The following is a 16,277-nucleotide window of genomic DNA, read 5'->3' as shown; positions in this document are numbered from 1 at the left end:
ACAAAGTAAGGAAACAGAGAGTGGTGGAATTGTGATGGGTTTTCTAGTTTGTATGAGGTAGTCAGGGAAGGCCTCTGTGAGGAGGTGATACTTAAGTGGAGCCCTGAAAGAAGAGAAGAAAAGAAGGGAGTCAGGTGCGTCAGAAGAAAAACATTCTAGTGTAGGAAATACAAGTGCAAGTCTCTGAGGCAGGAAGGAACTAGATATGTTTTAAGGAATTGCAGGAAGGTCCATGTGATCCAAGCAGAGTAAGTATAGCTGAAGCAGGAGTGTATGATGGAAATTAAATCAATGAGGCCTTGCATGCGACCCGAATTAGGAAGTTGATTCTTTTCTAACAGTGATGCAAACCACCAGAAAATTTTGAATATCAGAGTGGTATGATCTTCTCTAAGGTTTTAAAAGATGACTCTGATGGCTACATAGAGGCTGGAGCAGATTAGAAGTAAACAGACAATTAAGGTTGTCACTGAAGAAGGACCATGTCAGAAATGATGGCAGCTTGGACTGGGATGATAATGGCAACAATGAAGACAAGTGGTTGAATTCAATATATCCTTTGATTTTTCAAGTCATATGTACTGGGTTTCAGATGAGAATGAAAATAAAAAGAATCAAGGATGCCTTCTAGTGTTGAACAACTGAGTAAGTGGTGAATGCTGAGATAGAGAAAAACAGAATTGGTTTATGCTAGAAAGTAGAGTTATGGGTTGGACGTGTTAAGATAACTTAATAGAAATGTTTACAGATGCTTAGTTGTCAAGTTCTTAGTTGTAAGGTTCTATAGCATATCAGGCTATATGTTTGAGAATCAACTATAATAAAACTGGATAGAATCACACAGAAGGAAGATCCAAATACAGAAGGAAGGTGGTTGAAGCACTGAGCATGGGCTATTCTGGCATTTAGGAATAAGAAGAAAGACACTTAACAAAAAAGATGAAGAAAAAGTAGCAAAGAATGGAGGAGAAAAACACATCTGAGAGACACATATAGTAAGCCAAGTGAAAAAAAAAGAATTTTAAGAACAATGCCATCAAATTTATCAAATACTACTGAGAGACACAATAAGGACTAAGGATTGATCATTAAATTTGATAAGTGGTTATTATTGATGATCTTGACAATAGTGAGTGATAGTGGAAATATTCACTGACCAGAACAAAATACAAGGTGATTAAATAGATATAGAAAATATTAAATATCCCATTCATAGGTTTTATATAAACGGAAATATATGAATAAAACTATAGAGTAGAAATGTAGTCAATAAAGATGTTTTGTTGAATTTTGTTTTCTATGATTATGTGTTTTCTAAAATTGGCATTTGCTGGAAATTGGATTTTCTTTCATCAGTACCATGAATGCAGGATTTTCCTTCTGCTGTACATGTTAGCATCCTTAGAAATAGCTCACTCTACACTTTGTCACTGCCTGGCAATTTCTCTCAGTATCACAACTTCTCTAACTCCTACATATATCTACCAAGAATTACCTTTCCCTTCCACCTCTGTGAAGCACCCTTTCATCATTCTCTACTAGGTCAAGATGAGCTTTTATTTATTTTTGGGGGGGTAGTTTTTTTTTCTGTCTTTATTACATATGGCATTTTATAATTAGCTACTTGCTGACATGTTCACAATATACAGATCATAATTCTATGAGCTTCAGGGTCAAATTTCTTGTGTTTAAGCTCTAGTTCTGATATTACCACTTGTGACATCTTTGGCAAGTATCTTATCCCTTCTAAACCTCCTTTTTCACATATGCAAAATAAGAAAAAATGATCATAAGCATATTCCAAACTTGTTTTGACAATTCCAAGACAAAGGCATTGGCACAATTTAAATTTCAATAAATGCTGACTTCGATTATTTTATATTTGTGCTCTATTATTTTGTTATGTAAACTTAGTTCCCCAAATCCCTGGATAATGCTTTTTACTCAACAAATGATCATTGAATTGAACAAATGATAATTAATTGAAAATTTGCCCTCATTTATTCAACAAGTATCATTTGAGTGCTTATATCTTCCACTCACTGTTCTAGACACTTGATGTAGGTCAATGAATAACATCACCATGACAAACAAACAAACAAACAAAAACCTGTGGCTTTGCTAGAGTATCAGCAACTTATTTATATTAAAGAATGTAATCACTTATCTATAATTTCCAAATCCTAAAAATCAAATACTGGAAAACTAATGCAAATCCTGATAAAACTAAAATAATCTTCTTTGTATAATTATTTATCCCACAATTGCAGGGTGCTAGAGTTGTATATAATGTGCAATATATAACCATATTACCTTAGAACATTTAAGAAGTTCTGAATTCTAAATTATATTTGGCCCCAAGGATTGTAGTTAATGAGTGTGGACTTGTAATATCTAGCCTTCACCTGAGTCCATTTATTAGCAGCTGTTGTTTTTTAAAAAAAGTATTAGAATGTTCATTTAAAATTTTCCATTCTGTAGATACATAGCAAAGATTTTGTGGCAAAAGAAGCAACTGTGTGAGCTTTACTTTTGACTTTTTTAAAACTTAGAATTATGGTTGATGCACAAAAAATATGGTATGTGTTTTAGATTTCAGAAAGCATTTATAGAAGATTTTTATTAGAACAAAAATAATAAGCCAGTTTTTTCTGGACATTTGAGTAAGATTGTATACAACAATATTCCTTTATGGGTCCACTTTTTGGAAAATAAATGTTCTTAACACAAAATAAACATTCTGGTGTAGAGTGGAATTGAAAATAATTCCATATGGAAAAGATTTACTGTAGAAATTAGAGAACACCCAAAGTGACAACGGCTGCTATCCTAACCCAGCCACAATTTTTATTCACATAACTCAAGTTGTGAAGAAGGTCTTACTTTTCTTACAGCACTAAAAAAGAGTTTGCCAGCTGTGTCTCACCACATATCTGTAAATAACAGACTGCACCAATTATGTTAGTGTTCTGTTGCTGTGCATTAAAATAAAATGCAGTGGTGGGAAAGATTTATAGGCAAATTCCTCCTTTAGAATTCTAAAGCTGATAAGCAGAGAGGTATGAATTATTAAACTGAATAGAAGCTTTATAGAAAGGCTTGTAATCAAGCTTTGCTTGCACAAAACAAGAAACCTGTGACTAATTTCAAATAATGTTTTTGCCTAACAAAATGGGACATCTAAAGGTCAACTTTATAATGAAAATCTGATTTCAAGGAAAGGAAACCCTTTCTTTAGTCTTATATTTCAGTTAGAATAGACATCATATTGAATAAAATAAAGCACAGTGTCACTGCTAGAAGTTAAATGTTTCTGATGGTTTACAATGACTTTAAATATATGCTAGGTAGTAATTGAAAAAAAGCCTAAAGTTTAAAAATTCAAATTGTAAGTTAAGGTAGTCAAAGTTAGATAAATACCAGTTTTTATTTTAACTTTGATTTAAAAAATACAAACTTCCAGACAATTGTGCTCTTATCTTAGTATGATTACCCCCTCTTCTCTTCAACTTTCTCCTAGGGAAAATAAGTTGAGATAGTTAATTAATAATGGGGATAAAAAAAGGAATTCAGAGCAATCTGAGATTTCATAGCTTTGAGGACTACATTAGATATATTTATTAAGGAAAAACTTCCCTCTTTTTTTATCAATGCTACAACTTAATTCCTTTTTAATTTAATATGTGGAACAGATAGAATATTAATTATTTTTTAAAGAACTCACTTTAAAAAAAATCTCCTTTTCCATTTCTGATTTCAGAAATGAAAGAGATGTTACAACTTATACAACATTCAAAAGATAATAAGGGATCTTATATGCCAACAACTTGGACAATTGTACACACACAAATTGGACAACCTAGAAGAAATGAATAAATTCCTAGAAACATACAATCTCCCAAAACTGAATCATGATGAAATAGAAAATTTGAATAAATCAATTACTAGGAAAGAGATTGAATCAGTAATCAAAAACTTCCCAACAAACAAAAGTCCAGGACCAGATGGTTTCACTAGTAAAATATAACATTCAAAGAAGAATTAAAATACCAATCCTTCCCAAACTTTTCCAAAAAATAGAAGGGGAGGATCTCTTCCAAACTCATTTTTTGGGCCCAGCATTACTCCAAAACTAAAACCAGATGAGGATGCTACCAAAAAAGAGAATTACAGGCCAATATCACTAATGAACATAGATGCAAAAATGCTCAACAAAATATTAGCAAACTGAACTTGAAAATACATTGAAAGGAGGATGCAAGGGTGGTTCAACATCCATAAATCAGTCATTGTGATACATATTAATAAAATGAAAGATAAAAAGGATATGGGCATCCCAATAGATTCAGAAAAGGCATTTGATAAAATTCAACATCCATTTATGATAAAAACTCTTAATAAAATGAGTATAAAGGGAATGTACCTACACATAATTGAGGCCATATATGACAAGCCCACATCATATTCAACATCATACTCTTCAGTGAAAAGCTGAAAGCTTTTCCTCTAAGATCAGGAAAAAGACAAAGATACCATTCTCACCACTTTATTCAACCTAGTATTGGAAGTCTTAGCCAGAGCAATAAGGGATGAAAAATAAATAATAGGCATCCAGAATGGAAAGGAAGACATAAAACTATCACTATTTGCAGATGACATGATATACAGAAAACCCTAACACTCCATCAAAAAACTGTTAGAACTAATGCAGGATACAAAATCAACATGAAAAAAAAATTATTGCATTTCTATACATTAGTAATAAACTATCAGAAAGAGAAATTAATAAAACCATCTCATTTACAATTGCATTGAAGAGAAAGAAAAGTCTAGGAATAAATTTAACTTATTGAGATGAAAGACCTGTATATTGAAAACAGCAAGACATTAAAGAAAGAAATTTAAGAAAAATAAATGGAAAGATATTCCATGCTCATGGATTGGAAAAATTAATATGTTAAAATGTTCATACTACATAGTTAATGCAATCCCTATCAAAATTCCAGTGGCATTTTTTTTCTTTAAAGATTTTATTTATTTATTTGAGAGGGAGAATGAGATCAAGAGCATGAGAGGGGGTAGGGTTAGAGGGAGAAGCAGACTCCCTGCTGAGCAGGGAGCCCAATGTGGGATGCGATCCCGGGACTCCAGGATCATTACCTGAGCCGAAGGCAGTCGCTTAACCAACTGAGCCACCCAGGCGCCCAACCAGTGGCATTTTTCATAGAAATAGAACATCCTAAAATTTGTATGGAACCATAAAAAAACAGAATAACCAAAGAAATCTTGAGAAAGAAGAACAAAGCTGGAGGCATCATGCTCCCTAATTTCAAAATACACTAAAAAGCTACAGTAATTGAAAAAAATAAGGTATTGGCATAAAAACAGATACATAGATCAATGGAAAAGAATAGAGAGCCCGGAAATAAACACATGCATGCATGGTTAATTAACTTATGACTAAGGAGCCAAGAATATACAATGGGGAAAGAAAGTCTTTTCAACAAATGGGAAATTAGACAACCACATGAAAAAGAATGAAACTTGACCACTATTTTATAACATACAAAAAATTAACTCAAAATGGATTAAAAACTTGAACATAAGACCTTACACCATAAAACAGAAGTGAAACAGAGAAACAGAAAGAGAAAACAGAGGTGGTACACTGTTTGAAATAGGTTTGGCAATGATTTATTTTTAATCTGACACCAAGAACAAAAGCAACGAAAGCAAAAATAAAAAATTAGGAATATGTCAAACTAAAAATATTCTGTACAGCAAAGGAAATCAACAAAATGAAAACACAACTTACTGAATGGGAGAAAATATTTACTAATCATATATCTGATAAAGGGCTAATAACTAAAATATATTTTAAAAATCTCATATAGCTCAATGGCAAAAGAAAAAACAAAACATTCTGATTAAAAATTGAACAGAAGATCTAAACAGACATTTTTCCAAAGAAGACATACAGATGGCCAAAAGGTGCATAAGATGCTCAACATCATTAATTATCAGGAGAAGGCAAATCAAAACCATGATGAGATATCACCTCACACCTTTTAAAATGGCTATTAACAAAAAGACAAGAAATAACACATGTTGACAAGGATGTGGAGAAAAGAGAATCCTTGTGCACTATCGGTGGAAATGTCAATTGTTGCAACCACTACGGAAAACGGTATGGAGGTCCCTTGAAAAATTAAAAATAAAACTACTATATGGTCCAGCGATTTCACTTCTAGGTATTAACCCAAAGAATACAAAAAGACTATAATTTGAAAAGATATATATGCACCCATATATTTATTGCAGTATTATTTACAATAGCCAAGATATGAAAGCAACCTAAGTGTCCATTAATAAATGGATAAAGTTTGGGGCGCCTGGGTGGCTCAGTTGGTTAAGCGACTGCCGTCGGCTCAGGTCATGATCCTGGAGTCCTGGGATCGAGTCCCGCATCAGGCTCCCTGCTCTGCGATGAGCCTGCTTCTCCCTCTAACTCTCCCCCCTCTCATGTACTCTCTCTCTCTCTCATTCTCACTCTCTCAAAATAAATAAATAAATCTTAAAAAAATAAATAAAAAAATAAATGGATAAAGTTATATATATATTTATATATACATATAAATTTTCTTATGTCTGAAGAATTCACATTATATATATATATATATCTGTGTGCGCGTGTATATATATGTGCATACGCACACAGTGAAATATTACTCAGCCATAAAAAGAATGAAATCTTGCCATTTGCAACATGAATGGATCTAGAGGGTATAATGCTAAGGGAAATAAGTCAGTGAGAGAAAGACAAATACCAGCTGATTTCACTCATATGTGCAATTTAAGAAACAAAACAAATGAACAAAGAAAAAGATAGACAAACCAAGAAAAAACCTCTTAACTATAGAGAACAAACTGATGGTTACCAGAGGAGGGGTGGGTGGGGGGTTGGGTGAAATAGGTGAAGGGAAAAAAAAAAAAGAAAAAAGAGTATACTTAACATGATGAGCACTGAGTAATGAGTAGAATTGTTGAATCACTATATTGTACACCTGAAACTAGTACAACACTGCAGGTTTACTATACTGGAATTAACATAAAAATAAAAAAATAAAAAAAAATAAATGTCTTCCACACAGAATATATTTGTTCTTTATCTTTAAATTTATGATAGAATATTTTGGATGTTTACATTTGGTTGTTCAGTTTTATAATTAACATTTTTCCGTTTATTTTCTCACATATTCTATGTACTTTTCTTTCCTTTTTCTACTAAAGTATCATAATTTTCTCATTTTTCTCAACTATTAGGTTGTTTATTGTAAAATATTTTCCTGTTTGTTTAATGGTAACCCTAAAAATGTACAATATGCACTCTTGACTTACTATCTTCTTATATAAATAAGTACTGTTATCACTTCCCAGACAATTTTATAACTTTGTGTGTGTGTGTGTGTGAGAGAGAGAGAGAGAGAGCAAGTGCATGTGGAGGGGCAGAGGGAGAGGGAAAGAGAGAATCCTAAGCAGGCTCCATGTTCAGCACAGAGCCGAAGCAGGGTTCAATCCCCTGACCCTGAGATCATGACCTGAGCCAAAATCAAGAGTTGGATGCTTAACTGACTGAACCACTCAGGGGCCCCAATTTTATAACATTTGAACATATACCTCTTTGTACTTCCTCCTGCATTTGGTGTTACTATTTTCATGCATTTTATTTCTACATTTATTTTGAACTCCATAGCGCATTATGATTATTGTTTTCTACAGCCAATATTCATTTAGATTTACCATTAGTTACCCTTAGTTACCATTAAACTTACCATAGTTATCATTACTTTCTCTTCCTTTCTACATTTCCATGAGTCAATCTGGCATAATTTTTCTTATGTCTGAAGAATTCACATTAGTATTATTTTAGCGTGGGATTGTTGGTGATGAATTTTATCTCTTCATTTTGTTGATTAGAAACATTTCTATTTGTCTTCACCCGTGAATAATATTTTCACTTGGAACAGAATTCTAGGTAGGTAATTATTTTACATCAGCTTTTCAACTGTGCAATTTTTCCCTTTTTGATAATTGGTAAGCTAACCACTATGCTGTTGCTCATTCAAAGATAATGCATCTCCCACCCCGCACTGTTGCTTTTAAGGTATTCTTTTGGTCTTTATTTTTAGTAGTTTTACTACAATGCACATGGGTTTGGTTTTCTTTGTATTTACCCTAAGTGGAATTTGCTGTGCTGCTTGACTATGTGGCATGTGGCTTCATGTCTTTCATCAATGTAAAAAAAAAAAAAAAAAAAAATCGTAGCCATTATCTTTTTGAACATCAGTTCTCTCTCATCTTCCTCTCTGGTAATTCTTTTGCTAAGTTACATATTTTTACAATTTCTTATATGTCTCTTGCATTTCTGTCTGAATCTTTCTCCTTCTTTCATTTTTTTTTTGTTTTGTTTTGTTTTCTTTCTCTGTGTTTCAGTCTGGATAATTTCTACTAACATGTTTCAGTTCACCAGTCAGCTCTCCAGTTTTTCCAGTATGCTCCTAAACTCATCCATAATTTCTTAATTTCACAGTATTCATCTATTCAGTTCTAAAATTACTGTTTGAGACACACACACACACACACACACACACACACACACACACACATTCCAGTAATCTGGTGAAGTTCTCCATCTTGTCATTAATTTTCCTTGACATATTAAGCACATTTATTTTAAAGTTCATGGCTGAAAACTTCAGTATCTGGGCTACCTTAACACTGTTTTTTTTAATCAATTGTTTTTCCTAGTCCTTTTCTTAGATTGTCTGCTAGCATTTCACTGTGTGTGGGGCACTGTGTTATAAAACATGATAGAGGCTTTGTATATCTTTCTCCAGAGAACATTCACCCAATCTCTTCTCAGCCTTCTTTCTGCAGTAGGAGATCACCTTAGTCCACAATCAACTATGTTAATTGGAGCCTACTTGTTTGTCATATATTTAATGCTTGATCTATTTCAGGTTTACCCCTTTCCAACTTGCCAGGTCCTGAACTCCAATTTATTTTCAGAAAATCTAAATATTCAGCATTGTGAGACTGTCAAAAGCCCCATGAAACACCTTACCTACTTCCCACTAGGATTTTTAGCATCTGTCTCAGTGTATAATAAGAACTGGAAAATAATGTGAGGAGAAAGCCAGGCAATGTCATGTTCAACATTCTCTGTACAGCTCTTCTCTTGAGGATCTTGGTTATGCAAGTTTTGTCTACTGAGGCAGCCAGGCCAAATTTCATTTTTCTCTCCCTATTTTATGAAATTGCTGAATGCTGTACAGTTTCTCTGTATCACATTGGTTGTCCTCTACCAAACTTTTTAGCCACTCACTCTGTGCCAAGGGGTCCCAAGGAGAAAAGTGAGGTGGGTTGTTTGGGTTCATCTCAATAAATTTCCCCTGTTTCAAAAGTTATGGCACCTCCTATCTCAGATGCCTCAGGAGCACTCGCTGCCTTCACATATATGTATCTTTTTTGTTTTATTTTGTTTTGTATTTTTCCAACTTTTCTCATAACAGAAACCTTGGAATATTCTAGCTCTTTGTTCGGATGGTATATTCAAAAATTATTTTTATATAAATAAATAATTAAGGAGTCTTCAGAGAGTGTCATGCATGTTGTGTCATTAATTTGTAAATTATGACTAGTCCAATCTGTGCAACTAAACTTCAAGACAAAAAGTAAAACAAATTAGATGACAAGTGCTATCTATACTTTAACCCAGCCTCCTAATTACAGCAGGCAGGGCTTTGAGGTTTAATTACTGCCATCCTAACAATCACAGAGGGCACGTAGTATTTGTATATGTTGTAAAATTGCAGAGTTTTAAAATTGAGTAGCCCTGATTAGAAGAGCTAGAATACATCTCATATGTCCTCCAAAAGCATGCAATAAACCACACTCTCTTTACTATTTTACCAATAGTAAAGACAGGCCTGTGATTAGAGTCCTATAGCTTCATATGAAATCAATGTCCACTTCTTCTAGAAAGAATTCAATTTGTGTGCCAATCTCATGAATTTAAGAATCGATCAGGACATTCTAGTGAATGAAGAATGAGCCTCTCTCTCCTTTTCCCCCATAAGCAAACACTGCATAAAAGCTTTGAAAAATGACATTAGAAGAAAGAAACTTGGATGATTGTCCCATGCTTTGCATAGTTAAGGATTTGTATACTATGAAACATTCACAGCTTTCCATATGTGTACCCAACAGACATTTCAGTATGTTTTAACTTTGGAAGATGTAAAATGACCAAAACTACTAGATATTCAGGAGGACTTTCAAATGAAATTGTACTTTAATAATGACTACATCATTTAGATATATGACATGTTAGAACATTTATGTAAGAGACATAAGCTTATGGAACCTAAAAATATTCTTGATACTCAGTACCCCAGAGTATAAAAGCAAAACCCCTTCTACCTTTTGTAACTAGAGTAAATGAAAGTGACTGTGTAGAAGAATGATAAAAGTCAGTGTAGAAGCACAGTTACCTCCTTATTTATCAATATTAAGTTCATGAATATTATAACTTTTTGTCCACCAGTCAAAAACTTGGAGAATAGTGAGTTATATCATCAATGAACAAAAACAACAATGTACACAGACACATATGTACATGTAATCAGTAAAAATATATAATTTCATAAGACAAAGTATAGAATTCTACATCACATTAAGAGAAAAATGATATTATTCTTATATTCAAACTACTTACCTAACATATTTTGGCTTATATAAGAAAATTTTAAATGGAACTTCTTAATATACTTTGAGACATATTTTATCAGAAATATTGTAAATGCTGTAAAAATGTTGGAAAAGAATAGTTTAGGGCTTAAAAAACAAAAGATCACTTCATACCAATTGGATATTTAATTTTCCCATAAACTGTTGGCAATTTTGCACTTACACTTGGTTGGGAAACAAATATTTCTAGCTCCAAGTGGAATAGTGTGCTGAAATAACGAGAGAATCTGTATTTTTTTTTTAAAAATAAATGCTCCTTTTTAGGTTCGATGCCAAAGCACTTTGTTGAGGTGTTTTTGTCTTTGCTTTTGTTTTTGTTTTTTAAGAAGGGCAAAACCTCTCAGATTTCTAAAGCATTTGTTGTACTGTCTAGGGAATTTTTTTTTGTACCACTTTTTTGTTGGAAGTTGATCCACTAGAATGCCATCTAGCCATCAAATCCATGAAATTAACAATTTTAATCTCTTGATTACTAAAAATAAGGACCTTATGCAATTATTGAGTGAATTGGTATTAATTAACCTCCCCTTCCCTGGTATTCCCATTGGATTCTTTTAAATCTATATTCTAATAACTAATAATTTCAGCTTCCATCTACTTCCATTGGATTAAAAGCTCGACAAAGACAGTAACAGTACCTCTGAGCTTTGCACAAAGTAGTTGCTCATTATATATTTATGGGATTTAATTAATTAATATTTTTGTTATAATTCAGGTTGGCTAACCTAAAGAAACAGTTGATATAATCACAAGAACACAAAGGCTTTCCAAATTCAAATGTGAATTAATCCCAAATGATTTCCATCAACACAGATTCATGAAGTACTCTGAAATTCTTAGAGGAAAGGCTTCCTCAACTTTTACATTTATATACTTGTCCCTTACAAGTTCTGCTATATAAGGCTCTGGGTTTCTGATTATGGGTTTGGGAAGAGAGCTACTGAATTATTGCTAAGTATCATTTAATTCATATGCAAAAACTGTGGACTAAATATGATTTTAACCATATTACTATTTTTTAAAGTATCAAACAATGAAAAATATATTGAGCCATTAGCATGTTCCATGCATTATTACATGGTTGCATAATTAACTTATTTAATTTCATTTAGAGAGATGGTTACTTTGATTAATAAAATACATGCTCTTCTAACTGTGGTTTCACAGAAATTTTAGATCATTATTTTTTCTATTGATGGACATTAAAATAATATAAATGACTTTAAATAATATGCATGACAATAAAAAGGGAATCTCATGTTCAAAATATTGAAAAGTACTAGAATTGTCCAATGGCTGCTATACAATTTGAGATACATGTACTATTTCTTTCAAAGAAATTCATTTTTTTAACTTTTTTAATGTAAATTCAATTAATTGATATATAATGTATTATCAGTTTCAGAGGTAGAGCTCAGTGATTCATCAGTCTTATATAATACCCAGTCTAATATAAGACCAAGTGTTCATTACATCACGTGCCCTCCTTAATGTCCAAGAAATTCATTTCCTAAAACCTGAATCGCTATGTTGCAGTATTTTATCCCTAAAATACAGCTGAGTAGATGCCATAAACTAAGTTAAATGATTACCAAAAAGAAAAACTTCAGTTAGTGGGCACCTTCTAGAATAAACCAGGTTGTTTTTTCTTTTCTATATCCCACGACAACAAGAAATCCAAACAAATATACCTCTTTAGGTAATAGTTACCCTAAATTAGAAGCTTTAAGTTTAGACTCCATTTGGTATACCCTGATTTCTTAAGGTAACTGTGTATCAGTTAAAACTTATCCATCTTCCAAGCAGAAACTGCTTCAAAGATTTTTTATTCTTAGGCAAGGAGTGCATGAATCACTAATTACAAAGCATTTCTCAGCTTTCCCACTTAGTTTCATCTTGTGAGGAGATTAATAGCCCTCCTTGAGAAAACAGCTGCTTTCTATTTATCAAAGAGAAGCCAGTGGCTGGCAGCTCTCCTAGAGGACTAAGGGAAGATCGTCCATGGACTTAACTTCATGGTTCATAACCTGGATGTGGAGACAAAACAGGGAGCTTCAGATGCTGGGGATTCCTGGAAGACTGTGATTGATTTTTCCCACTTGCCTAATATACCCATCATATCTTTAATTGTATGCTGCTCATTCTATTTTCTGTTTATGATCCAAAGCCACAGCAATCCTATAGACATTTGTGCCTCAGATTGCTTTCCTGAGAAACCATATCTAAGTAGTCTAGGAACTGGTTTTATTGTTTTTAGCAATGTCTTTCATCCTCCCTAATATTTTAAAAAAGAAATTAATTCTTCATAAGATTATGCAATCTTAGAAACAGTGAACATTGAAGAAATAATTTAAACTATATTCTACAGTCAACTTCTTTTTTTTAAGATTTTATTTAGTATTTGAGAGAGACAGAGAGCACAAGCAAGGGGGGCGGCAGACAGAGGAAGAGGGAGAAGCAGGCTCCCTGCCGAGCAGGGAGCCTGATGTGGGACTCAATCCCAGGACCCTGGGATCATGACCTGAGCCGAAGGCAGATGCTTGACTGACTGAGACACCCAGGAGCCCCTCTAGAGTCAGCTTCTTACTTGAAATTTAGCTGTAATGCTTGTGCTATAATCATTTTGAAATATATTTGTTAAAAAGAAATTCATGAGAAGATTCTGGGAAGATGGTACAGTAGAAAGCATCAGGGATCTGTCACCCCACCTAGACAAAATTTACATGGCAGAATCTGTCTGATGTAAGGAACTCTAGAGTCTACTGAAGGCTTGCAACCTCCAAGGGAAGACTTCTTGGTAAACTGTGGTTAATTTGGGGGAATTCGGGCTCAGCACAATGACAGTTACCTATCATCTCCTCACCCCCACCGCCGCCAGCCAGGTCTCTGCAGACAGCCTACAACAATATGAATGAATGAATGAATGAATGAATGAACCATAAACCAGAGGCCTAAAAGGGCATCACTTAGGTTAAAGTCCCAAGTCAGTAAACTAAGACTTAATACCTAACCTGACTGCAGTTTCAACCTCCCAGAAATGTAACCTCTGACCTGTCAATATGGGAATTTCCTGGTCAGCATTAGGAAATTACTGATAATTAGTGATAAACCCCTTAGGAGGGCAAATGTGTCTAAAACAACACATTCTTTGCTAATAACTTCCTTTTTTTCACTTCCTCTCTACCTTAAAAAAACCTTTCCTTTTCTGTAGCCCTTTGGAGCTCCCCTCTACTTGCTGCCTGATTCATGCATCGTTTAATAAAGTTAATTACATCTTTAAAATTTACTCGGTTGAATTTTTTTTAACAGTATATACTTGGGCAATTATAAAATGTAATCCCCATGGTAACCACAAGAAAATGGCTTTCATAGGAAAGAATTTACATAAGGACAAAGATTTTTTTAAGCAGATAGATCCAAACTTGTTGCAAGTTTTTAAGTGGTTAGATCCTTGCAGATAGATCCCAAGATTATTTGGGATATATATGTCAACCCCTTGGCTATTTTTTTCAATGCCCTCCTCACTGGTGAATCCTGAATGTGAATATCTTACATTCTTCCACTACAACCAGTTAAGTATCATTTTTTCATTTTTTTTTCCTGGAAGGAATTCCCAGCACAAAGTTTCCCCAGTTAGCAAAGAAGGGCAGTTATAGAACACAACATTTAGGTTGTTGGGGTGCAAAATTAATGTACACTTCCTTTCTGCTTCTGTGGAGTTTCACCAGTGCTGAATGTTACATCCTCATGTTATTGGGAAATTAATTCTGAATTTGCCAGAAGGGACTAAAAATACAATTAACAGGAAAAACCTGGTAAGTAGCCTTCGTAACTCAAAGATTCAAAAAATTAACCTAGGCAGAAAGGTTTGAGTGGGCTTAAAATTTCAATAGATTTCTTACATGCTAAAATGTAATAATCAGAGTAGAACATAAGGGAATTGAAAGACACTATTAGGACTATGTAATACAACTAGGGGGTTCAACCATCATATACTGGCATATACATAAAAATGGATAATGGAAGTCAAAGCTAAGACTTACTAGAACACATAAACAGGAATTCAAAAGCTACCTAGGAGCCAGCTCTCCAAGTGTCACCAGCGCCAAGATCTCCCCCATGACAATGTCTTCCATTAAGATTCAATGTGTTTTGCTGGAGAACTGCTGGTGCTGTGAGTCTCCAGTATGGGAGGAGTCATCCAACTCTCTGCTTTTTTTAGATATTCCTGCCAAAAAGGTTTGCCAGTGGGATTTACTCAGCAAGCCAGTGCAGCAAGTGACTGGATGCCCCCATTAGTTCTGTGGCCCTTCACCAGTCAGGAGCTGATGTAGGTCGCCACCATTGGAAAAAAGTTCTGCACTTTGAACTGGGAAGATCAGTCTGCAGTTGTCCCAGCCACAGTAGATAAAGACAAGAAAAACAACCAAATCAATGACAGGAAGGTAGATCCCGCTGGGAGATACTCTGGGGACACCATGGCTGAGGAAAGAGCCCTGGCATTCTGGATCCCCACCAGAAGTCTCTGTACTCCCTCTCTCCTGACCACCACGTGGACAAGTACTTCGACCAGGTGGACATCTCCAATGGGTTGGATTGGTCCCTGGACCACAAAAATCTTTTGTTACATTGACAGTCTGTCCTACTCTCTGGATGCCTTTGACTATGACCTGCAGATGGGAAAGATCTGTATATGCCTTCTTATTATTCCTCTTAATACTGCTGGTATTTTTTTCATATGTATGTAACTAGTAAGCTGCCTCTTCCTCAACTCCTATGAAAAGGTTCTTACTTGTCGAATAGATAACTGTAGGATGGAAAAAAAAAAAAAGCTATTTACCATAGAACTCAATCTGGATGTTAGCTATAATTTGGAAGAAAATTTTTAATTTTAAAGATTTTAGGCATAGCTATATATTATCCACTTAATAATATGGAATGCTGTCTCCTAAAAACCGAAGAGAAAATATAAGAAGATAATACAAAGAAGTTTTTCTTTATCTCTATTCTTTACAGTAGATGTGTTATAGTTCTATCATCCCACAATCACATTAGAATAACTCGACTGAAATTACATATACATATCTGCTCCTACAGTAAAAGTTAATAACATTATTGTATAAAGTCTCATATATGGAGGGCTTGCATCAAAAAGTCAAGAAAAACACACCTTCTATGTCATTTATATAACTCTTGGAAATATGCAAAAAAACTATTCATGGAAAGCAATATCAAATAAGGTATACATTTTCATAGATTCCATCTGTTTTATCATATATCTTTGATGGTGAGTATTTGAAATTCAGTTCTACCTGATTTATCTGCTATAATAATATATATTCAATGCCATTTTAAATTTTGCTTGGAATTATATAGTAGGATATGAGTTTCCTGGTCTTGGGATACAGCTATATTGACAGATTTTAATAATCAATATATAAAATCTTTTTCCACGAAATAATTTGAGT

At 33.9% G+C, this 16,277-nt stretch overlaps 1 pseudogene; it reads left to right on the top strand.

The window, feature by feature from the left end:
- Positions 1 to 14,934: 14,934 nt before the first annotated feature.
- On the top strand, positions 14,935 to 15,557 carry LOC112829768 (regucalcin pseudogene; annotated as a pseudogene).
- The last annotated feature ends 720 nt before the right edge of the window (positions 15,558 to 16,277 follow it).

Source organism: Callorhinus ursinus, unplaced genomic scaffold, assembly GCF_003265705.2.
Source record: "Callorhinus ursinus isolate GAN/ISIS: 27379988/994484 unplaced genomic scaffold, GSC_fseal_2.0 scaffold21, whole genome shotgun sequence".
NCBI classification, from domain to species: domain Eukaryota; kingdom Metazoa; phylum Chordata; class Mammalia; order Carnivora; family Otariidae; genus Callorhinus; species Callorhinus ursinus.
The sequence above is the reverse complement of the archived record's forward strand: the minus strand, read 5'-3'. Positions and strand labels throughout refer to the sequence as shown.